Source organism: Oryx dammah, unplaced genomic scaffold (genome assembly GCF_014754425.2).
Source record: "Oryx dammah isolate SB20612 unplaced genomic scaffold, SCBI_Odam_1.1 HiC_scaffold_1, whole genome shotgun sequence".
Taxonomy (NCBI): domain Eukaryota; kingdom Metazoa; phylum Chordata; class Mammalia; order Artiodactyla; family Bovidae; genus Oryx; species Oryx dammah.
This window is the reverse complement of record NW_024070185.1, coordinates 14,001,236-14,027,713: the sequence shown is the minus strand read 5'-3', so window position 1 is coordinate 14,027,713 and position 26,478 is coordinate 14,001,236.

The following is a 26,478-nucleotide window of genomic DNA, read 5'->3' as shown; positions in this document are numbered from 1 at the left end:
CCCTGCAAGCACTCTCCTTCTCTAAATTATAGGACTTGTCCTACCATAACAAGTTCAAACATTTTCCGAGAAAAAAATCTCAGAAGTGCTCAATTTCCCCATCTTGTCTGAAGTTCTACTGTTTTACAAGGATACCAATTTGCCTGGGGTCAATGGCAAAGTTAAGCTGCCTCAAGAAATCCAGGCTAAGTACCCTCTTTATTACCAAAGGCCTGAGACATTCATTTCCTACCTAGAGATATCATGCTGGGAAGTTAGCAATGGTCCCAAAATAAGATTCAAGAATTACTTAATACAATCAGCAAAACATCCAGCTACAGTAGAGAATATCCTACCAGATCATAAACCAAAAAATTCTTAACTTGAAAGATAAGAGAAAATGATGTAATGCCAACAGTGAGTTAAATCAGATTTTGGAATTTTCTGACATATTTAGATTTTAAATCTGCCATCACAAAATGCTCAACCAAACATTACAAATAATCTTGAAACAAATAGAAAAAAGTCTCAGGTAAAAAAATAGAAATTATTTTAAAAAAAGAATGATATAGAAGTTATAGAATCGAAAAACATAATACCACAAACCAATAATACACTGAATGGACTCAGTAGTACAGTGAAGATGACAGAGAATAGAATCAGGAAATGTAGGGATAAATCAATGTAATCCCCAGGGGAAAAAAAAAAGTGAAATGAAAATATATGAACAGAACCTGAGAGACCTATGGGACAATAAGCAAATATCTCAATCTTGTATCATTAAAATCCCAGAGGAGAAGAAAAAGGGAGTATGGGATAAAAAACATTCATGAAATAAAGATTTAAAACTTCTCCAAATAGTTTCAGTTCAGTCCCTTAGGGGTGTCAGACTCTTTGCAACCCCATGAATCGCAGCACACCAGTCTTCCTGTCCATCACCAACTCCTGGAGTTTACACAAATTCATGTCCACCGAGTTCGTGATGCCATCCAGCCATCTCATCCTCTGTCATCCCCTTCTCCTCCTGCCCCCAATCCCTCCTAGCATCAGAGTCTTTTCCAATGAGTCAACTCTTCGCATGAGGTGGCCAAAATATTAGAGTTTCAGCTTCAGCATCAGTCCTTCCAATGAAAACCCAGGACTGATCTCCTTTAGGATGGACTGGTTGGATCTCCTTGCAGTCCAAGGGACTCTCAAGAGTCTTCTCCAACACCACAGTTCAAAAGCATCAATACTTTGGTGCTCAGCTTTCTTCAAAGTCCAACTCTCATATCCATACATGACCACTGGAAAAACCATAGCCTTGACTAGATGGACCTTTGTTGGCAAAGTAATATCTCTGCTTTTGAATATGCTATCTAGGTTGGTCATAACTTTCCTTCCAAGGAGTAAGTGTCTTTTAATTTCATGGCTGCAATCACCATCTGCAGTGATTTTGGAGCCCAAAAAAATAAAGTCTGATACTGTTTCTACTATTTCCCAATCTATTTCCCATGAAGTGGTGGGACCAGATGCCATGATCTTCGTTTTCTGAATGTTGAGCTTTAAGCCAACATTTTCACTATCCACTTTCACTTTCATCAAGACGTTTTTAGTTCCTCTTCACTTTCTGCCATAAGAATGGTGTCATCTGCATACATATCTGATGTTATTGATATTTCTCCTGGCAATCTTGATTCCAGCATGTGCTTCTTCCAGCCCAGAGTTTCTCATGATGTACTCTGCATATAAGTTAAATAAGCAGGGTGATAATATACAACCTTGACATACTCCTTTTCCTATTTGGAACCAGTCTGTTGTTCCATGTCCATTTCTAACTTGCTTCCTGACCTGCATACAGGTTTCTCAAGAGGCAGGTGAGGTAGTCTGGTATTCCCATCTCTTTCAGAATTTTCCACAGTTCTTGTGATCCACACAGTCAAAGGCTTTGGCATAGTCAAGAAAGCAGAAATAGATGTTTTTCTGGAACTCTCTTGCTTTTTCCATGATCCAGTGGATGTTGGCAATTTGACCTCTGGTTCCTCTGCCTTTTCTAAAACCAACTTGAACGTGTGGAAGTTCATGGTTCATGTATTGCTTTAAGCCTGGCTTGGAGAATTTTGAGCATTACATTACTAGCGAGTGAGATGAGTGCAATTGTGTGGTAGTTTGAGCATTCATGACCCAAGATGGACGGGTCATGGTGGAGAGGTCTTACAGAATGTAGTCCACTGGAGAAGGGAATGTCAAACCACTTCAGTATTCTTGCCTTGAGAACCACATGAACATTACGGAAAGACAAAAACATAGGATACTGAAAGAGGAACTCCCCAGGTCGGTAAGTGTCCAGTATGCTACTGGAGATCAGTGGAGGCATAAGTCCAGAAAGAATGAAGGGTTTGAGCTGAAGCAAAATCAATATCCAGTTGTGGATGGGACTGGTGATAGAAGGAAGGTCCGATGCTGTAAGAGCAATATTGCATAGGAACCTGGAATGTTAGGTCCATGAATCAAGGCAAATTGGAAGCGGTCAAACAAGAGATGGCAAGAGTGAGTCGACATTCTAGGAATCAGTGAACTAAAATGGACTAGAATGTATGAATTTAACTCATATGACCATTACATCTACTACTGTGGGCAGGTATCCCTTAGAAGAAATGGAGTAGCCATCATGGTCAACAGAAGAGTTCAAAATGCAGTACTTGGATGCAATCTCAAAAACGACAGAATGATCTCTGTTCATTTCCAAGGCAAAACATTCAATTTCACATTAATCCAAGTCTATGCCCTAACCAGTAATGCTGAAGAAGCTGAAGTTGAATGGTTCTATGAAGACCTACAAGACCTTTTAGAACTAACACCCAAAAAAGATGTCCTTTTCATTATAGAGGAACTGGAATGCAAAAATAGGAATTCAAAAAAAACCTGGAGTAACAGGCAAATTTGGCTTGGAGTACGGAATGAAGCAGGGCAAAGGCTAATAGAGTTTTGCCAAGAAAATACACTGGCCATAGCAAACACCCTCTTCCACAACACAAGAGAAGACTCTACACATGGACATAACCAGATGGTCAACACTGAAATCAGATTGATTATATTCTTTGCAGCCAAAGATGGAGAAGCTCTCTACAGTCAGCAAAATCAAGACAGGGAGCTGACTGTGGCTCACATCATGAACTCCTTATTGCCAAATTTAAACTTAAATTGAAGAAAGTAGGGAAAATCACTAGGTCATTCAGGTATGACCTAAATCAAATCCCTTCTGGCCATACAGTGGAAGTGAGAAATAGATTTAAGGGACTAGTTCTGATAGATAGAGTGCCTGATGAACTATGGATGGAGGTTTGTGACATTGTACAGGGGACAGGGATCAAGACCATCCCCATGGAAAAGAAATGCAAAAAAGCAAAATGGTGTCTGGGGAGGCCTTACAAATAGCTGTGAAAAGAAGAGAAGCAAAAAGCAAAGGAGAAAAGGAAAGATATAAGCATCTGAATGCAGAGTTCCAAAGAATAGCAAGGAGAGATAGGAAAGCCTTCCTTAGTGATCAATGCAAAGAAAGAGAGGAAAACAACAGAATGGGAAAGACTAGAGATCTCTTCAAGAAAAGATACCAAGGGAACATTTCATGCAAAGATGGGCTCGAAAAAGGACAGAAATGGTCTGGACCTAACAGAAGCAGAAGATATTAAGAAGAGGTGGCAAGAATACACAGAAGAACTGTACAAAAAACATCTTCATGACCATGATAATCACGATGGTGTGATCACTCACCTAGAGCCAGCCATCCTGGAATGTGAAGTCAAGTGGGCCTTAGAAAACATCACTATGAACAAAGCTAGTGGAGGTAATGGAATTCCAGTTGAGCTATTTCAAATCCTGGAATATGATGCTGTGAAAGTGCTGCACTCAATATGCCAGCAAATTTGGAAAACTCAGCAGTGGCCACAGGACTGGAAAATGTCAGTTTTCATTCCAATCCCAAAGAAAGGCAATACCAAAGAATGCTCCAAATAGGTAAAAGATACAAAATACAGTTCCAAGAAACTAAATGTACTTCAAACAGGATAAACCTAAAAGAATATACATTCAGATACACCATAGTTAAATTTCTGAAAAATAAAGACAATAATAAGTATCATAAGCAGTCAGGTAAAAACAGTCCACTATCATAGGGGAACACCAATTTGAATGACAACATGTTTCTCCTATGAAACAGTGGTCAGAAAAAAAGTGGCATATTTTTAAAGCGTTAAAAGAATTATCAACTGTAAATTCTGTATCTGGCAAAATTATCCTTCAAACATGAAGGGGAAATATGTTACTACTGAAAGAAAATGTAAAAAAAAAACAAAATTGTGATGATGAAACCTACCCTTAAATAATGGATAAGCAGTTTTTCAAACAGATAGGAAATGATAAAGGCAGGAATACTGCAGAATCAGGAAGGAAGGCATAAGAATCAAAAGCAGAGACACTGTGATATATGCAGTGACTATTTTTCCTAGTTAGTTTCATAAATTATATTTGATTATTGAAGTGAAGAGTTTAACACTAACTTATGTTCAAGAAAATATATCTGAATCTGTGAAAGTTAAAGGAATTTAAATGGAAATGAGGTTTCCATACTTGAAGTGAGTCATTGTTACCACCAGTAGACTATAGTGAGTCACAGCAATACCTAGAGTAACCAGTATAAAAGGCAGATAAAGTGATATACTCACAGTACCAAAAAAAAAAAAAAAGGAAAGAAAGAAATCATGAAGAAATTGTAAAAGATGCTCCAGTAACCAACAGAAAAGAGAGTCAAGAGAGAGAAAGGGAAAATAAAACAAATCATGAAAACTTTGATGTTAAAACGTCAAAACTTTAGTTTTGACAAGTCAATAATAATGTATATATAGAATATGCATGAGTGCTAAGTCACTTCAGCCATGTTCGACTTTGGTAAAAGGCACAGATTGGTATAGTGAATAAAAAGCATGATCCACCATATGCTGCTTATATAACTCACTGCAAATTTATTAAAATGTTAGAAAACTGATTTTAACAAAATATAGAAAGAATTACACACCGTGAACAATTAGCATTTGTTTCAGGTATGCAAGGCTATTTCAGCATTTTTATATTAATCAATAGAAGTCACCCTAATGACAGCTAAAGAAGAAAAAAAAAACACTATCAATTAATGCAGAAAATATATGTGTCATTCCATAGTTATACATGATTTAAAACTTAGCAAATTATTAATGGATTAGAAGGAAATTATTTCAACATAATAAAAGTATCTCTAAAAGCAGACTGCTAACATCATATTGAATGTGAAAAACTGAAACCTTTCTCTGTAAGATCAAGAACAAGTCAAAGATGTCTCATCACTTTGGTCTCTGTACTGAAAACTCTAGCCACTGCAGTAAGGAGGTATAAAGACATAAAAGGCAAAAGTTAGAAAAGATGAAAGAAAACTGTCCCTATTTTCAGATGACATAATTACATTTCTAGAAAATTTCAAGGATATACCTAAAAGTAATATACTAGTATGTTAGTATATTTTAATAATAAAAATTAAAATCAGTCTAGCAAGGTTGAAGAATAAACATCATCAAACAAAAATCAGTCACATTTCCAACTACTAAAAATGAGCATATGGATACTGAATTAAAAACACAGTGTTTTGTACAATGACTCTAAAAAAATACAATTAGATGTAAAATCAAAAGACCTAAATAAATGCATAGACATATCATGTTCATGGATTGAAATAATCAACATATAAAGATGTCAATTTTCTCCAAACTAATTTATAAGTTTAATACAATAAAATTTCTATTCAAATACCACGAGTTACTTTGTTTATTGGTTTTGTAGTTTTGCTGGTTTTTTGGACAAAGGCATTATTTAAAATCTTATATGGGACAGTAGAGTCTTAGCATGGATGGAGGAGCCTGATAGGCTGCAGTCCATGGGGTCACGAAGTTGGGCACGACTGAGCGACTTCACTTTCACTTTTCACTTTCATGGATTGGAGAAGGAAATGGCAATCCACTCCAGTGTTCTAGCCTGGAGAATCCCAGGGACAGGGGAGCTTGGTGGGCTGCCGTCTATGGGGTCACACAGAGTCGGACACGACAGAAGCGACTTAGCAGCAGCAGCAGAGTCTTCAGTTCAGTTCAGTCGCTCAGTCGTGTCCGACTCTTTGCGACCCCATGAATCGTAGCACGCCAGGGCTCCCTGTCCATCACCAACTCCCAGAGTTCACTCAGACTCACGTCCATCGAGTCAGTGATGCCATCCAGCCATCTCATCCTCGGTCGTCCCCTTCTCCCCCTGCCCCCAGTCCCTTCTAGCATTAGAGTCTGTTCCAATGAGTTAACTCTTCGCATGAGGTGGCCAAAGTACTGGAGTTTCAGCTTTAGCATCATTCCTTCCAAAGAAATCCCAGGGCTGATCTCCTGCAGAATGGACTGGACTGGTTGGATCTCCTTGCAGTCCAAGGGACTCTTGAAGTCTTCTCCAACACCACAGTTCAAAGCATCAATTCTTCGGCGCTCAGCCTTCTTCACAGTCCAACTCTAACATCCATTTATGACTACTGGAAAAACCATAGCCTTGACTAGACAGACCTTAGTCAGCAAAGTAATGTCTCTGCTTTTGAATATGCTATCTAGGTTGCTCATAACTTTCCTTCCAAGGAGTAAGCGTCTTTTAATTTCATGGCTGCAATCACCATCTGCAGTGATTTTGGAGCCCCCCAAAATTAAGTCTGACACTGTTTCCACTGTTTCCCCATATATTTCCCATGAAGTGATGGGACCGGATGCCATGATCTTCATTTTCTGAATGTTGAGCTTTAAGCCAACTTTTTCGCTCTCCTCTTTCACTTTCATCAAGAGGCTTTTTAGTTCCTCTTCACTTTCTGCCATAAGGGTGGTGTAATCTGCATATCTGAGGTTATTGATATTTCCTCCAGAAATCTTGATTCCAGCATGTGTTTCTTCCAGTCCAGCGTTTCTCATGATGTACTCTGCATATAAGTTGAATAAGCAGGGTGACAATATACAGCCTTGACATACTCCTTTTCCTATTTGGAACCAGTCTGTTGTTCCATGTCCAGTTCTAACTGTTGCTTCCTGACCTGCATACAGATTTCTCAAGAGGCAGGTTAGGTGGTCTGGCATTCCCATATCTCTCAGAATTTTAAACAGTTTATTGTGATCCACACAGTCAAAGTCTTTGGCATAGTCAAGAAAGCAGAAATAGATGTTTTTCTGGAACTCTCTTGCTTTTTCCATGATCCAGCAGATGTTGGCAATTTGATCTCTGGTTCCTCTGCCTTTTCTAAAACCAGCTTGAACGTGTGGAATTTCATAGTTGTATTGCTTTTAAGCCTGGCTTGCAGAATTTTGAGCATTACATTACTAGCGAGTGAGATGAGTGCAATTGTGCGGTAGTTTGAGCATTCTTTGGCATTGCCTTTCTTTGGGATTGGAATGAAAACTGACCTTTTCCAGTCCTGTGGCCACTGCTGAGTTTTCCAAATTTGCTGGCATATTGAGTGCAGCACTTTCACAGCATCATCTTTCAGGATTTGAAATAGCTCAACTGGAATTCCATCACCTCCACTAGCTTTGTTTGTAGTGATGCTGTCTAACACCCACTTGACTTCACATTCCAGGATGGCTGGCTCTAAATGAGTGATCACACCATTGTGATTAGCTGGGTCGTGAAGATCTTTTTTGTACAGTTCTTCTGTGTATTCTTGCCACCTCTTCTTAATATCCTCTGCTTCTGTTAGGTCCAGACCATTTCTGTCCTTTATTAAGGTCATTTGACTGAAATGTTCCCTTGGTATCTCTAATTTTCTTCAAGAGATCTCTAGTCTTTCCCATTCTGTTGTTTTCCTCTATTTCTTTGCATTGATCGCTGAAGGAGGCTTTCTTATCTCTCCTTGCTATTCTTTGGAACTCTGCATTCAGATGCTTATATCTTTCCTTTTCTCCTTTGCTTTTCACCTCTCTTCTTTTCAGTTAGTTGTAAGCCCTCTTCAGACAGCCATTTTGCTTTGTGCATTTATTTTCCATGGGGATGGTCTTGATCCCTGTCTCCTATACAATGTCATGAACCTCAGTCCATAGTTCATCAGGCACTGTATCTATCAGATCTAGTCCCTTAAATCTATTTCTCATTTTCACTGTATAAGGGATTTGATTTAAGTAATACCTGAATGTTCTAGTGGTTTTCCCTACTTTCTTCAATTTAAGTCTGAATTTGGCAATAAGGAGTTCGTGATCTGAGAAACAGTCAGCTCCTGGTCTTGTTTTTGCTGACTGTATAGAGGTTTGGCTGCAAAGAATATAATCAATCTGATTTCAGTGTTGACCATCTGGTGATGTCCATGTGTAGAGTCTTGTCTTGTGTTGTTGGAAGAGGGTGTTTGCTATGACCAGTGCATTTTCTTGGCAAAACTCTATTAGTCTTTGTCCTGCTTCATTCCGCATTCCAAGGCAAAATTTGCCTATTACTCCAGGTGTTTCTTGACGTCCTACTTTTGCATTCAGTCCAAGGTCAGGGGCAGAAACCAGGAGGACCCCATACCAAAGGGCGGCAGCCAAGAGGAGTTACCCCACGTCCAAGGTCAAGGGCAGCTGGGAGGAGCCACCCCATGTTCGAGGCCAGGGTCGGCGGCTGGGAGGAGCCACCCCACGCCCGAGGAACCGTGGCTGTGCAGGCGCAGGAGTGTCTAGAGGAGCTATCCCACGTTGAAGGTCAGGAAGGGCAGCGGTGAGGAGATACCCCTCATCCAAGGTAAGGAGCAGCAGTTGTGCTTTGCTGGAGCAGCCTTGAAGAGATACCCCATGCACTAGGTAAGAGAAACCCAAGTAAGTTGGTAGGTTGCAAGAGGGCATCAGAAGGCAGACACACTGAAACCATACTCATAGAAAACTAGTCAATCTAATGACACTAGGACCACAGCCTTGTCTCACTCAATGAAACTAAGCTATGCCTGTGGGGCAACCCAAGACAGGCGGGTCATGGTGGAGAGGTCTGACAGAATGTGGTCCACTGGAGAAGGGAGTGGGAAACCACTTCAGTATTTTTGCCTTGAGAACCCCATGAACAGTATGAAAAGGCGAAATGATAGGATACTGAAAGAGGAACTCCCCAGGTCAGTAGGTGCCCAATTTGCTACTGGAGATCAGTGGATAAATAACTCCAGAAAGAATGAAAGGATGGAGCCAGAGCAAAAACAATACCCAGCTGTGGATGTGACTGGTGATAGAAGCACGGTCCAATGCTGTAAAGAGCAATATTGCATAGACCTGGAATGTCAGGTCCATGAATCAAGGCAAATTGGAAGTGGTCAAACAAGAGATGGCAAGAGTGAACGTCAACATTCTAGGAATCAGTGAACTAAAATGGGCTGGAATGGGTGAATTTAACTCAGATGACCATTATATCTACTACTGCGGGCAGGAATCCCTCAAAAGAAATGGAGTAGTCATCATGGTCAACAAGAGTCCAAAATGCAGTACTTGGATGTAATCTCAAAAATGACAGAATGATCTCTGTTCATTTCCAAGGCAAATCATTCAGTATCACAGTAATCCAAGTCTATACCCCAACCAGTAACACTGAAGAAACTGAAGTTGAACGGTTCTATGAAGAACTACAAGACCTTTTAGAACTAACACCCAAAAAAGATGTTCTTTTCATGATAGGGGACTGGAATGAAAAAGTAGGAAGTCAAGAAACACCTGGAGCAGAGTCTTAGCATAGTTGAAAAAACCTTGAAAAGGAAGAATAAACTGGGTGGAGCCCTGGGAATTCTTTGGAAGGAATGATGCTAAAGCTGAAACTCCAGTACTTTGGCCACCTCATGCGAAGAGTTGACTCATTGGAAAAGACTCTGATGCTGGGAGGGATTGGGGGCAAGAGGAGAAGGGGACGACAGAGGATGAGATGGCTGGATGGCATCACTGACTTGATGGACGTGAGTCTGAGTGAACTCCGGGAGTTGGTGATGGACAGGGAGGCTTGGTGTGCTGCAATTCATGGGGTCGCAAAGAGTCATACACAACTGAGCGACTGAACTGAACTGATCACTCTATCAGATATTAAGTTTTTCAGTGTAGCTGCAGCAATCAAGACTGTAACACAGCAGATTAAACAGAGAACAGAGAAAGAGATTAAACACAGAAAACACAAATATGTCCAACTAATTTTTTTAAAATGGTGCAAAACTCCTTAATGGAGGAAGGATAGATTTTTGTGCATCCAGGGAGCAACTGGACATCTATAGATAAAAATATGAGATGCAAATATAACACCTTATAGACTTAAATATAAAATGTGAAACAAAAAAAAAAATCAGGAAAAGCATAGGGAACTATTTAGTTTAATGGTTCGTCAAATAGTTCTTAGACTTGACACCAAAATCATGATCTACAAAATAAATATTAATTGAACCTCATCAAACTGAAAAACCTGCTATGTAAAAGCCTCCACAGATAAGATCAAAAGCAAGATACAGGCCAGGGGAAAATATTTACAAACCACCTATCCTATAGAAGACTAGTACCTGGAATATATAAAGAAAAACAAACCTCAAACTTAAAAGAAAATCCGGTTACAAAATGGGCAAAAGGCATGATAAACTATTCCACATATCTATCCTTAAGAATTAACACTGAAAACTAGAAACTGTATTGCGTCCTGTAGACTGAACAACAACTCTGATCAAATAAACACTTACTGACATAGATGAACTTTCACTTTGTTTTGCCCTGCGTTTTAAATCTCAGTGTTCTTTTATTCTTATAAGTGAAAAAGGAAATTCAGAATCTCACCTCTTCTTTATATTTTAAACATGGAAATGTACTTTAGTTGCTGCTGTATAGATCACATTAATTAGGGAGATGGCAAATTTTATCTTTTAGTAGATACAATAGCTTCTAACGTCTTTCCTGACACTCCTCTATTCAAACTGGAATCTTGATTACATCCTCTTATTTGCTTTTTACATATATAACTGTGCTGCAAAAAGTAATGTAGTAAGCAAAGATAAACTCCCTTTTCATTATTCAGAGTCATGTGTAGTATGATTCCTGTGTTGGAAAAAGGCCCAGGAACACATATCTTTTCCATTACAGTACACTTTATTACAAGTATTTTTAGTACTCAGAACATTTTTATTTATGGCTTTAGAAATAAAATATGAAGTTTCATTTTCCTGATTACAGAGGTAGCATATGAATGTTTAGAAAATGTAAGAATGAGTAAAGAATAAAATTTAAATAGCTTTTCCCCCACCTCTGAGGGGTCCTTACTATTGTTTTCATAGTGACTTAATTACTGATAAAGGCAAAGGATTAACAAGGACAAATGACTATACTGTATAAATGAGATAATAAGATGAGGGCATGGTGGGTGGTGTTTTTTGCTTTACATTGCAGTTAATGTTGTCAAAATGCACTTTAAAAAACCTCCCCATTTAGAGGTGACTCAGTTATTACTTTGTATTCTCATTAATTAACAAACTTGCTTGGAGTAAAAAGTTGATATGCAATTTGTCATTCGTCCTGATGCATCCAATTATCACTTTTACCATAAAGTCAATAATAATTATGTCATTTTCTTATGATTATGATTGGTGATTCATTCAATTATTTTTAAATGTTAAATTAATTTTCAAAAATATTTATTTTATGGTTATAAATGTGTTCTATGCATCTCTATTTTTATAATGATATCAATTACCAACTGCAGCATACAACTCCTATTTTTGAACCTGAGAAGAGATTAGGTTTATAACAATTATTTCTTTGTTGTATTAGGTTTGTTTAGGTATTCTTTTGTTTTTCTGTATTTTTTCTGTTATTTTTTCAAATTCATCCCATTTTTCACTTTGCTCTTGATTTTAAAACCATAGCTAGGTAACTTTTATAATACCCAAGAAATGTTTCAAAATTAGTTAAAACTGAAGTTATAAGCCACAGAATCCTAGAAAGTTAAGCAATTTAGAAATGTGAGAATGAATATTCCAAGAATAGTGATTCTAAAATTTCTTAATTATGCAAAAGTTAAAAAATATAAACAGACTAATATTTTATTGGTACACTTGATATAGCAAATATATTGCCCCAAAATAAGTGCTTAGGTTTTTTGATACTATTTATGAAGCAATATTATGTGCTTACCATGTCCAAGGGTTCATATTTTTCTAAATGTGAAGGTAATGAGATTTGATATTTGGAGGTCAACCATTTCAATTATTGTCAGTGATGAAATACTGATACTCATTACACTCTTTGGGAAAATCTTAACTAACTTTCATAGGTTTATCACTATCAGTATCAAAATTATATTGGTAATTTTAACAAGGTTTCACTATTGATAGTCTATACATATTGCATATTTTTATTTTGGAAACATACTTTTCTAAATTCTGATAAGATTTATATATATTTGCATTTAATTATTTTTATTATCTTAGTGAACCTTATTTAACAATATCATACTAATATGGAAGCAATATGCTACTACTTGAGTTTAAAATGATCTCTTTCTGAAGTGAGTCCTTCAAACATGTAGATTGGAGTAAAAAGGTAAATAGTATTTATTTTGATATGTTTGGAAAAATTATATATATATATATGCAAGCCAGTTTAATTTTATTGATGAATTTAACTGGGTCAACTTTTAAATTTTATTTACCAATGGACCATTAAAAATAATCAAACAGCCTGGGATTTAGGGACATTAAGTAGATATTTAGGTAAGAAATATATTAGATCACCAGATCCAAAATAGATAACTGAATCATTATCATTTGCAAAGCCACTGTACAATTAATTGTTTCTAATATAGTCAATTTTTAAAACTTTGACATACTTTTGACTCAAAATGGACCTCACAGCACGATCAATTTGATATGGCCTAACTTTCTACCTAGTGTACTATGGGCATGAGTTTATCTACTAACATATATTTCACTTGTTCTCTTTCTCCTTTCTCTCTTAATGTAATGTGTGCATGCTCAGTTGTGTCTGACTCTTTGTTGAGACCCCGTGGACTGTAATCCATCAGGCTCCTGTTTATGGAATTTTCCAGGCAAGAATATGGAGTGGGTTGCCTTTTCGTCCTCCAGGGGATCTTCCAAAATCAGGGATCAAATCTGTATTTCCTATGTCTCCTGCCCTGAATTCTTTACCACTGTGCCACCTGGGAAGCCCAATGTCATGTAACCTGAACTCAATGTTTAATTCTGAGCAGATTGATTGATTAAACTAAAAGACACTTTAATATGACATGAATTCTGTCTTCCTCCTCCCCAAACCCCCACCAACACAGAGGAAAGAAGGAAAGCAAGCAGAGAGGCAGGAAAAAAAGAGCAGCTGGTGTGCTAATGAAAAGTTGAGATATAACAACCTAGATGTCCATCAGCAGATGAATGGATAAGAAAGCTGTGGTACATATACACAATGGAGTATTACTCAGCCATTAGAAAGAATACATTTGAATCAGTTCTAATGAGGTGGATGAAACTGGAGCCGATTATACAGAGTGAAGTAAGCCAGAAAGAAAAACATCAATACAGTATGCTAACACATATATATGGAATTTAGAAAGATGGTAATGATGACCCTGTATGCAAGACAGCAAAAGAGACACAGATGTGTAGAGCGGACTTTTGGACTCTGAGGGAGAGGGAGAGGGTGGGATGATTTGGGAGAATGGCATTGAAACATGTATACTATCATGTAAGAAACGAATCGCCAGTCTATGTTCGATGCAGGATGCAGGATGCTTGGGGCTGGTGCACACGGATGATCCAGAGGGATGATGTGGGGTGGGAGGTCGGAGGGGGGTCCATGTTTGGGGGGTCCATGTTTGGGAGCTCATGTACACCTGTGGCAGATTCATGTCAATGTATGCCAAAACCAATACAGTATTGTAAAGTAAAAAAATGAAACTGGAGCCAATTATACAGAGTGAAGTAAGTCAGAAAGAAAAACACCAATACAGTATACTAACACATATATATGGAATTTAGAAAGATGGCAATGATGACCCTGTATGCAGGACAGCAAAAAAGACACAGATGTGTATAACGGACTTTTGGACTCAGTGGGAGAGGGAGAGGGTGAGATGACTTGGGAGAATGGTATTGAAACATGTATAATATCATGTAAGAATCGAATTGCCAGTCTATGTCCGATGCAGGATATGGCACGCTTGGGGCTGGTACGCGGGGATGACCCAGAGAGATGTTGTGGGGAGGGGGGTGGGAGGGGGGTTCATGTTTGGGAACGCATGTACACCCGTGGTGGATTCATGTCAATGTATGGCAAAACCAATACAGAATTGTAAAGTAAAATAAAAAATAAATTAATTTTAAAAAATAAAGTAAAAATAAAAATTTAAATTAAAAAAAGTGGAAATTTAAAAAAATAAAAAAAAAGAACTTTGCAATCAGTATGAATTACTTATTCCAAAGTTTTCTTGGTAGCTGATTTCACAGGATTGTTGGAGTATAATCTAGGAATACTGTTGGGGGGTGGGAAGACATCACTCTCAAACGTTTACCTTTTGTATTTCACAAAATAACATAAAACTATTCCTCACTACTGTTCTGATACTCTGCACATTATCTAGTAAACACTTAGGTGCAATGTTATCATCACAATTAAGATGTGAATATAAATATATCTTTGTAAGCTCTGAGCATAATGAACACTCAGTTCTATTTGTACCTCTTTTTAATTGCCACAAATAGATGAGTTATTATTTATTAACAATGATAAAATGAACCATCTCTTTAATCTTATTACTTTTTCTAACTATTCCAACAGATGATTTGTGACATCTAAGATAGTGACTTCATAATTTTATTGACATTAACCAGAAGAATCCATGATCAAAGTATAATTACATTAGCAAAATTATAAGATTATAGTAGTAAGAATATCATATTATTTAGAGCACTATCCTTTCCACTTAGATTGAAGAATGAGCTGACAAATTTCAATACCTTGCTAAGTCTCCCCAACCTGTATTTTTGACTTGATCAACTAGGGCAACCACATGTTTTAAGAGCCAGAAAAATTTGCCACAGCCTCAAAAGTTTGCATGGAGAAAAAGTTTGCTTTGGGGATACAATTTTATTTCTCAAGTTGATAACACTAATTTATCTTATATTAAGGAAGAAATGTTATAGGAAACACCATAAAATTCTTAATATTATACAACATCCAAACAAAAGAGTTTTTAATGTTTAGGTAATTAGAAATCATACATCAGCCCTCTTCACTTTTCTATGATAAAAGTCTCTGTAAATGAAACATCACTTTTTATCTGAAATAGTATGATTTTTAGAGTTAGAAAAGTCTGAGCTCCCATTTCTACTATTCACTAGTTTGATGGTATTGGACATCTACTTAATCTTTTCAAGTCTCAGCTTTCTCATCTGTTACATTTAATTTTATTAGATGTTGTGAATATAAGATAACACAATATATGTTACAGGACAAAGAACAGTTGAGTCTGACTAGCTGCTAATTAATGCATTTTTTTTTTTAAATTTAGGTGTGGGCATGTGTGAAGCTATGGGACATGGGTGTAGGAAATGTACACTCTCCCACTTTCAGTTCATTACACTAAATTTTTCACATAACTCCCCACTTCTTTCTCCCTTCTCCTGGTATAAGAAAACTTTGTTGAAAATGGCAAATTTCTCATCAGTTTGGGTACCTGAATGACTAACTTGTGTGCGTGTATGCCTGCTCAATCCTGTATGACTCTCTGCAACCCCTTGAACAGGAGCCTACCAGGCTCCTCTGTCCATGGGGTTTTCCAAGCAAGATTACTGGAGTGGGTTGTCATTTCCTACTCCAGGGGATCTTCCTGGCCTGGAGATGGAACCTGCATCTTCCACATTGGCAGGCAGACACTTTACCACTTCGCCACCTGGGAAGCCAGAATGACTGCCGTATGCAGAGTCAAAAACTGAGACTTTACTGGGAGAGAAATAAACTTTGATTTCTTTTAAACTACTGTTATCAAAATTACCTGTCATTTTACCAGCATTAGCTTAACTTACAAGGATATGAACATTACTGGTTGCTCTCCAGTAAGAAAGAGAAAAAATATATATATTTTAGCTATACAGAGAGTCTATACAAACGTATAAACAAGGCACTCACTATAAATACAAAGTCATTCACCGTGTTGGCTCTTTTTGCACAAATATCACCAAAATGTGATCCAGTAGAAAAGACTACCCACTGATTTATATTGTACATGCCAAAGCTCAGATCCCATGGGCTTACATTTATATGACATTTTCCCCTGATTATAGGATCAAAGTCTTCCTGTTAATGCTTTAACTTCAAAAGAACTTTTTGGTACCAAAGACCAAAGACTATTTGTAAAGAGCAAAGAATATTTGGCTGCTGAACAGGTATGTCAAAAAGAGAGATGTCTGAAACTTAGAATTTTTGTTTACCTGATACTTTACATTTTTAAATAGCCTGTAACTTCAGACATTTATTCATTTAACTGTGCAAATTAAATGCAATTATGATAAATATTGTTAAGGAAATCATAGGTACCAAACTGAGTATCAGATTGTAACAAGGGAATATGTATGTATATACAGGTACACACACATATAAATACATAGAATATAAAACTTACTATCTGAACCATTTTTAAATGTAGAGCTCAGTGTTGTTAGAGAGTCACATTGCTGTGTGACCATCACCATCCTTCTCCAGAAAGATTTTCATTTTGCAAAACAGAAACTCTGAAGGAATAAATGAATCCCCATGACTCTATCCCCTCAACCCCAGAAAACACCATTCTTTTTCTCTCTTCATTAGTATTATTTTTTTAATCTCTTTTCCCCTATATCTCAGCCTTTGGTAACCACTATTTTGATTTCTGCCACTATAAGTTAAGTTTTATTGTACTTAATTTTTAAAATATTCCACATATTAGTATGATTGTACAATCTTTGTTTCTCTATGTCTGATTTATTTCACTTAGCATAATGTGCTCCAAATTCATCCATGTTGTTGGAAATGTTAGGATTTGCTTCTTTTTAAAGCTTGAATAAAAAAAAATAAAAATAAAGCTTGAATAATAGCTCATATACATACAAACATACATACATACATATATATAAACCCTATATTTTCTTTAGCCATTCACCATTGGACACAAGCTTGTTTTCATATTTTGGCTACTGAGAATAAGGCTGTAATGAACATGGAGGTACAGTTATCTTTTCAAGTTAGTGTTTATTTCCTTTGGATAAATATCTGGAAGTGAAATTGTTAGATCAATTCTGTTTTTAATTTCTTAAGGAACTTCTATACTGTTTTCCACAGTGGTTGTACCAATTTACATTCCTATCAACAGTATGCAAGGATCCTCTTTTCTCCATATCCTTATGAACACTTATTACCTCTTGCTTTTTGAGAACAGCCGTGTCAACAGGTATGAGGTAATAACTCATTTTGTTTCTTATTTGCATTTCCCTGATGATTAGTGAAGTTGAACATGTTTTAATATACCTTTTGGCAATTTTATCTCCTCTTTAAAAAAATGACTTTAAAAACAGCCTATTTGTTTTATGTGGTCCTTGTGAGTGAAAGTGAAAGTAAAAGTGTTGGTTGCTCAATTGTGTCCAACTCTTTGTGACCCTAAGGACTGTAGCTCACCAGGTGTCTCTGTCCACAGGATTCTCCAGGCAAGAATACAGGAATGGGTTGCCATGTCCTTCTCCAGGGGATTTTCCCATTCCAGGGATTGAACATGAGTCTCCTGAATTGCAGGCAGACTCTTGTGGTGATTGGGGACTCACAAATGCCAAACTCCGTGGGGCTTGACGCTAGGGGATTTAGAAGCCAGTTCCTCAGGTGGCACTCATAAAAGTCAAGGGCTAATGTGCCAGGGAGATGCAGCTGCTGCTGCTGCTTCTAAGTCGCTTCAGTTCGGTCAGCTCAGTTCAGTTGCTCAGTCGTATCCGACTCTCTGCAACCCCATGAATTGCAACACGCCAGGCCTCCCTGTCCATCACAACTCCCGGAGTTCACTCAGACTCACATCCATAGAGTCAGTGATGCCATCCAGCCATCTCATCCTCTGTCGTCCCCTTCTCCTCCTGCCCCCAATCTCTCCCAGCATCAGAATCCTTTCCAGTGAGTCAACTCTTCGCGTGAGGTGGCCAAAGTACTGGAGTTTCAGCTTTAGCATCATTCCTTCCAAAGAAATCCCAGGGCTGATTTCCTGCAGAATGGATTGGTTGGATCTCCTTACAGTCCAAGGGACTCTCAAGAGTCTTCTCCAACACCACAGTTCAAAAGCATCAATTCTTTGGTGCTCAGCTTTCTTCACAGCCCAAATCTAACATCCATACATGACCACTGGTAAAACAATAGCCTTGACTAGATGGACATTTGTTGGCAAAGTAATGTCTCTGCTTTTGAATATGCTATCTAAATTGGTCAGAACTTTTCTTCCAAGGAGTAAGCGTCTTTTAATTTCATGGCTGCAGTCACCATTTGCAGTGATTTTGGAGCCCCCCAAAATTAAGTCTGACACTGTTTCCACTGTTTCCCCATCTATTTCCCATGAAGTGATGGGACTAGATGCCATGATCTTCCTTTTCTGAATGTTGAGCTTTAAGCCAACTTTTTCACTCTCCAGTTTCACTTTCATCAAGAGGCTTTTTAGTTCCTCTTTACTTTCTGCCATAAGGGTGGTGTCAATCTGCATATCTGAGGTTATTGATCTTTCTTCCAGCAATCTTGATTCCAGCTTGTGCTTCTTCCAGCCCAGCATTTCTCATGATGTACTCTGCATATAAGTCGCTTCAGTCGTGTTCAACTCTGTGAGACCCCATAGACGGCAGCCCACCAGGCTCTGCCGTCCCTGGGATTCTCCACGCAAGGGTACTGGAGTGGGTTGCCATTGTCTTCTCCAATGCATGAAAGTTAAAATATGAAAATTAAGTCGCTCAGTCGTGTCCAACTCTTTGCGACCCCATGGACTGCAGACTACCAGGCTCCTCTGTCCATGAGATTTTCCAGGCAAGAGTACTGGAATGGGTTGCCATTGCCTTTCCAGGGAGATGCTGAGGGTTAGAAATTCTCTCTTGATTGTCTGGCATTTTCCTGGCGGGTGGGATTTATGGCCAGAGTAAGTCTCATCTTTTCTTACCTGTTTCAATATGGGTATTTTCTCAGTTGCCCAATGTATAGGAGTCACACAAGTAGTTTCTGAACTTTTTCTCAGATGGTACTGGTCTATAAATATATTTGGTGATTCCATGGCGGAGAGAGCATTAGTAGTAGTCTCCTATTCCACCATTTTGCTGATGTTTCTATATACAGATTTTTATAAAAGTGTTTTTCTCTCAGTTTGGAAGGAAAATGATAAAACAGTACCAACAGTAAACCATCTATCAGTGACTCAGGCTAATTGGTGATACTCTGGTAATTCAAGATTATTGGTCTAGAATCTCATAGAAGACAGATTCAGTTAGTTGGATCCTGTCAGGATTCTTACATTCCAGTTCTACATAAGTTACTTAAAATAGTAACCCTCCCCCTTTCTTTCCACTTGATTTATAAGGAAAGTTTTTTTTTTAAATTTTTTTATTGAAGGATAATTGCTTTACAGAATTTTGTTGCTTTCTGTCAAATCTCAGCATGAATCAGCCATGGGTATACATATATCTCCTCCCTTTTGAACCTCCCTCCCATCTCCCACCCCATCCCACCCCTCTAGGTTGATACAGAGCCCCTGTTTGGGTTCCCTGAGCCATACAGCAAATTCCCATTGTCTGTCTCTTTTATATATGGTAATATAAGCTTCCATGTTACTCTTTCCATACATCTCACCCTCTCCTTCCCTCTCCCCATGTCCATAAGTCTACTCTCTATGTCTGTTTCTCAATTGCTGCCCTGTAAATAAATTTTTCAGTACCATTTTTCTAGATTCTGTATATATACATTAGAATATGACATTTATCTTTCTCTTCTGACTCACTTTACCCTGCATAATAGGTTCTAAGTTTATCCACCTCATCAGAACTGACTCAAATGTGTTCCTTTTTATGGCTGAGTAATATTCCATTGTGTATATGTACCAAAACTTCTTTATCCATTCATTTGTTGATGGTCATCTCACACCAGTCAGAATGGCCATCATCAATAAGTCTACAAACAATAAATGCTGGAGAGGTGTGTGGAGAAAAGGGAATGCTCTTGCACTGTTGGTGGGAATGTAAACTGATGCAGCCACTATGGAAGACGGTATGGAGATTCCTTAAAAAACTAGGAATAAAACCACCATATGACCCAGCAATCCCACTCCTAGGCATATACCCTGAGGAAACCAAAATTGAAAAAGACACATGTATCCCATTGTTCATTGCAGCACTATTTACAATAGCTAGAACATGGAAGCAACCTAGATTTATAAGGAAAGTTTTTATACATCCTAATTTCCAGGCAAAAACTAAAAACTATATAACTGGATATTTAAGGAGGTTATCAAGATGTTGGTAATGTTTTATGACTTTCATATAATTCTAACTTAATCAAAGTTGACAAATGCTTCTTTAAAATGACAGGAAAATATTTTTTATGGGATTGCTGTACATTATACCTAGAAAATAAAAATAAAGAGATGAAGGACATCCTATTCTAGAAAGGAGGCATAGAGAATTTTTTTCCTATCCTTCTAAGTATAGCTAAGAAACATGAAAATAATATATAAACAAATAAAAGATGTCTCTAAAATATGGAGTAAAGAAAAATTGACTTGGGTCCCCAGGTTCCCCAGGTTTAAAATTCCCCAGGAATAAAATGAGTATCTTCGGTTCTGTTTTTACTGTATATAATCTAGACTTGGACCTGAGGAATCTGACAACTTGGAAATGCCAACAAATAAATGGAAAAATGAGAAATAAACTAACCCATAAGTATATCTGGAGACTTCATACTTCTCACTCAACAAAAGATACAGCAACTAGACAGAGAATCAGTAAAAATATGAACATTACCAACATTACCAACTTATCAACCAAGGGAACTGAATCAATATTTTTATAACATCCCATTCAGTGACAGCAAAATACACATTCTTTTCAAGTGTTTACAGAACATATACCAAGACAGGCCATATCTTAGACAAGAAAACAAATCTAAACAAATTAACAATAATGAAGTCACATGCCACGTTTTCTCCAGGATGTAATCAAACTAGAAATTTGTTACAAAAGATAAAAGGAAAAAAACTTCTAACACTTCCAAGATACACATCACACTTCTAAGCAATTCATGCATCAAAGAGGAATTATCAAGAAAAAATTTTTAAATAGACTGAAATAAATGACAGTTAAAATGCAATACACCAAAATTCGTGTGACACAGCTAAAGCAATATTGCAAAGGAAATTTATAACCATAAGTGTACACCTCAGAATAGAGAAGTCTTAAGTCAATAATCTAAGCTTCCACCTTAAGAACTTAAAAAATAAAGAGCAAAATAACCTCAACCCAGTAGAGGAAAGGAGATAATAAGAGCATAAGTCAGCAACATGCAACACTGAAAACAAGAAAAGCAATAGAGAAAAATCAATGAAACAACATCGAATAAACAACAGGCCAATGCTTCTAATGAATACAAATGCAAAATTTCTTAATGAAGTATTATCAAATAGAAATCAGCATATATACATTAAAAAATAAAATACAATGACCAAGATAGAATTAATTCCCAAGAATGCAAGGTTCATTCTATATACTAAATTTTAAAAATTGTAATCTACTCTATTGACATGCTAAAGAATATAACTCACATAGTTACATAAAACCATGCAGAAAAAGCATTTAATAAAATTCAATACCAATTCAAGTCATTGCTTTTGTAGGGGTGCAAGGTCTGGAGATAACCTGTTCTGCCATCTTGCAGACCCTGCTGAGATTCTTTTAAATTCAATTTTCTAGCTATTTATTACTGATATTAAAAACAACAATTTTTTCAATATGCATTTAGTGTTTGCTATCTTAGTAAACTATATTATCAGTTATAAAATGTACTTGTTGATTCTGTTTTTCTACATATCAACAGATGAATTGTACGATTTGCAGGTATTGCCATCTCTTATTTTGTTTTGGCTAATAAGTGACATGTTGTATTTATGTTTTGTTGATATTTTCCACTGTACATTTTACATTTTTGCTTCCAAAAATTAGCTATTTATTTTATTTAACATGTTCAGCATTTTTACTCATCTGATTATACCTTTCATTCCATTTTTCTTTGTTGATTTTTATTTTAATGAAATGATTGCTTGTTTTATAACTTTTAAATTTTGATTTCTAACCATAAATATTTAAATTTGTATGGACATTATGCTGCATCCAGCTGTGGCATTTCTTTTATTCCACTGTAGAGTATATGGATTATAATATTTATTATTATATTGAAAGTTTGTGAAATTCTGGATGACCACTCTTGGTGGAGTGATACTCACGGACAGCTGAAAACACTGCACTCCATAGACTACATTACTTACGTAAGTGTGGATGCATGCATTTATAATAAAGGATGTTGGTAAAATTAATACAGTCTTACGTGTATACTTCTTTACAACCTATCTATAAAATTCTGAGAGAAATGAGTTATTCTTAAGTCTTGAGTAGTCTTAAGAAACAGTCAGTGTAAGAGAGCCACTCTGACCTTGTCATTGTCTCTCAGAAAGTAAGAAATAAATCTCTCCTGTGAGATGCACACCTATCATCTGGAGCTGGAAGGGCACTCTTATCACCAGAGACAGGGAATCTGATGTGGTAACCCTGTATGAACAAATCTTGTTATTCTTTAATTTACTACCCCAAGCCCAAATTCCATTTATATTCTTTGCTAATTGAGCATTCAAAATCTAAGCTTCTTCATTCTGTTAATTCCTCACAGATTGTTTCTTTATCTAAAAAATATAAAACCTGCCTTCTTGGTCAGCTTCCTGGGGCCTCCTTCTATGAGACCTCCTCGCGTACAAAATTTGTTTCTTTGTCTCCTGATAATCTGCCTTGTGTCAGTTTTATTCTTAGTGGACTTCCTCGGTGGTATAATGGATAAGAATCCACCTGCCATTGCCGGGGACATGGATTTGATCCCTAGTCCAGGAAGATTCCACATGGCACAGAGCAACAGGGCCTATGCACCATAACTACTGAGTCTGTGCGCCTAAAGCCTATTCTAGGCAACAAGAAAAGTCACTGTAACAAGAAGCCCTTGCATTGCAATGGAGAGTAGACTTCACTTGCCGCAACTAGAAAAAAGCCTGCAGCAACAAAGATCCAGTGCAGCCAAAAATAAATACATACATACACAAAATTTATTCTTAGTCCATCTACAAGAATGTAACAGAGGTAGAGAGGGACATTTCCCCTTGCTGGGTAATACTACAAATTTGAAAATCATAAAAATCATGCATCAGTTCAGTTCAGTTCAGTCGCTCAGTCGTGTCTGACTCTGCAACCCCATGAATCGGAGTTCACTCAGACTCACGTCCATCGAGCCAGTGATGCCATCCAGCCATCTCATCCTCTGTCGTCCCCTTCTCCTCCTGCCCCCAATCCCTCCCAGCATCAAAATCTTTTCCAATGAGTCAACTCTTCGCATGAGGTGGCCAAAGTACTGGAGTTTGAGCTTTAGCATCATTCCTTCCAAAGAAATCCCAGGGTTGATCTCCTTCTGATAAATCAAATTCATTAATAGAAAATAACTTTATATACTAACACATATATATGGAATTTAGAAAGATGGTAATGATAACCCTGCATGTGAGACAACAAAAGAGACACAGATGTATAGAACAGTCTTTTGGACTCTGTGGGAGAGGGCGAGGATGAGATGATTTGGGAGAAGGACATTGAAACATGTATAATATCATATATGAAACGAATCGCCAGTCCAGGTTTGATGCATGATACTGGATGCTTGGGGCTGGTGCACTGAGACGACCCAGAGGAATGGTACAGGGAGGGAGGAGGTAGGGGGGTTCAGGATGGGGAACACATGTATACCTGTGGCGGATTCCTGTTGATTGATGTATGGCAAAACCAATACAATATTGTACAGTAATTAACCTCCAATTAAAATAAATAAATTTATATTTTTAAAAAAAGAGAAGGAAATATTGCTAAAGTTGCTGCTGTCCAAGTCTATGAAAATTCTCAAAATTTTAACTATAAAGTTAGGGTATATTGACAATGAGTTTAAAGACAATGTATTTAAAGACATTTAAACAAAAAGTTTAAATTTTGTAATTCTTTGTCTAGGAAATTTTCCTATGTCTTTCCCCAGAATAAAGTTAATCTGTCAGAGAAAAAAAAATAGCTTTATTTAAACCATATATTGCTCTTTGTTTAATTCTACTGTCTTAAAATAATTTTGCTTACCTCACAATTTTTGTACCTGACTACTTTAACTTTGGTCATTGCTGGAATTTTAACTCTTCCAATATGTAAGGTAATTCTTCAGTTTACTTTTATTATGATAACACTCAACTTTGTGCATGTATTTAATTTTCTGTTTTGGTTTATAATATTTTGCTTTTTAAAAAAAATTTCCCATTGTGTTTTGTATAATTTTGTTCAAATTTCCTTTATCTCTCTTTCCCTCTCATTATTAGTGAAAACCACATCCCACATTTTATATCAATATCAATAATAAATTAGGATGAATGGCAACATACTTCTGAAATCCAAGTTGTCAGTTTACCATGGTTTTCCTTACGTTATCTCAAAAGTTTTGTCCTTAATGTTAATTATATTGTCTCCTGCAATTTTTAAAGTGTTATTGCTTTGAGTTTAAAAGGATGTGGCTATTGTACTTGCAGACTGGTAGGTGACTATTTTTTTTTTTATTTTTAAGAGAGTACAAGCAAGTCATTGACACCACAAGCAAATGAGTTGACACCACAATGACTAATGAGAATTCTAGATGATTTTAAAAGATATATAAATCTCTACCTATGTGGATCAGGTGTGGCCTCTGGGGTCTTGGAAGGATTAACTAATTGTTGAGGCGATGCTTGCAATGGGAGTCAGAAGAAGAAGGCATTCCATGTAAAGGGAGCAGGACGTTCAAAAGCCTGGAACCATTAGACTTGAAAGCACACTAAGATACAAATATTCTAATTTGATGTGGTTGGATTAATGATTACACAGTGCAGAATCATAGAACATACTACTCCTCCTACTACTGGCAGTTTTCTTAGTGATTTATTCATAGCATCATGTTTAATCATCACAAAAATCTTTTGAAGTAGTTACTGTTGTAATCATCACTTTGTAACAGGAAATTGAACAGAATTTAATAACTTATTAAAATTTTTATATTAATAAATACTTGTTCAGGGTCAATTGTTTCTCCTTAAAATCTATGTAAGATAGTAACATTTTAAAAATATCTTAACTTTAGAAAAGCTTCTCATAAAAAAAATAAAATTAGTTCTTACCTTAAAATTTATAATATTCCTACAAGGATTATTTATAGTTACAAATATATAGCACTATTTCAATGGTTAATTTTTATCTTTTCACAGATTTTTCACTTCTCTCTTAATCTGTATTCCAAGAAAGATTTTGGGTTTTCCACAATCCAACAGAACTCTTTAGATAAAAAGCTCAGTAAGATGGATTTGTCATAAACTAATTCATGGCTGGGTTTCCCAGGTGGCTCATTGGTAAAGAATCTGCCTGCTTCTGCAGGAGATGGAAGAGATGTGGGTTCAATCCCTGGGTCAGGAAGATGTCCTGGAGAAGGAAATGGCAACCCGCTGCAGTATTCCTGCCTGGAAAATCACATGGACAGAGAAGTCTTATGGGCTACGACCCCCATCCCAGTCCATGGGATCCCAAAGAATTGGATGCAACTAAGCACTCATACATGGGGTCTCAAAGAGTCGGACACAACTGAGTGACTGAACTGAACTGAACTGAAGTACTCATACACACACAGTGCATTGCTAGGGGAGATGGATCAAGTAAAGTTTAATTGACCTTGTTTCCCAAGTAAGGCAAAAATAACAAAAGATAAATAAAAGCAAGTTATCTATTCTAGGATGGTATTCTATTTATAGACCCTCAATTTATGGGCTGTTTGGTGATATCAATATGAGTTTTAAAATGTAATAACATTTGCATTGTTCTTCAAATTTATTTTTATCTTCTCTATTGCTTCAGAGGGCAAATAATTCATAGTTTGCATGTTGATAATAATCTTAACTAGAATGTTGGCCAAAGGTAGAACCTATTACTGATTTTAATAGCATATTAAATTGAGATTATCTGTAGATTGAGACAACACTGGGATAATCAACATTTTTGTTTAGAATGGTTGTAAATGCTGAGAGAACTTCTGTAGTTATGTGAGTATGTTTGCGCAAGGAAGAGTTAGAAGAAGCCCAACAGATGAGCCAGAAATTGTATTTGGACTG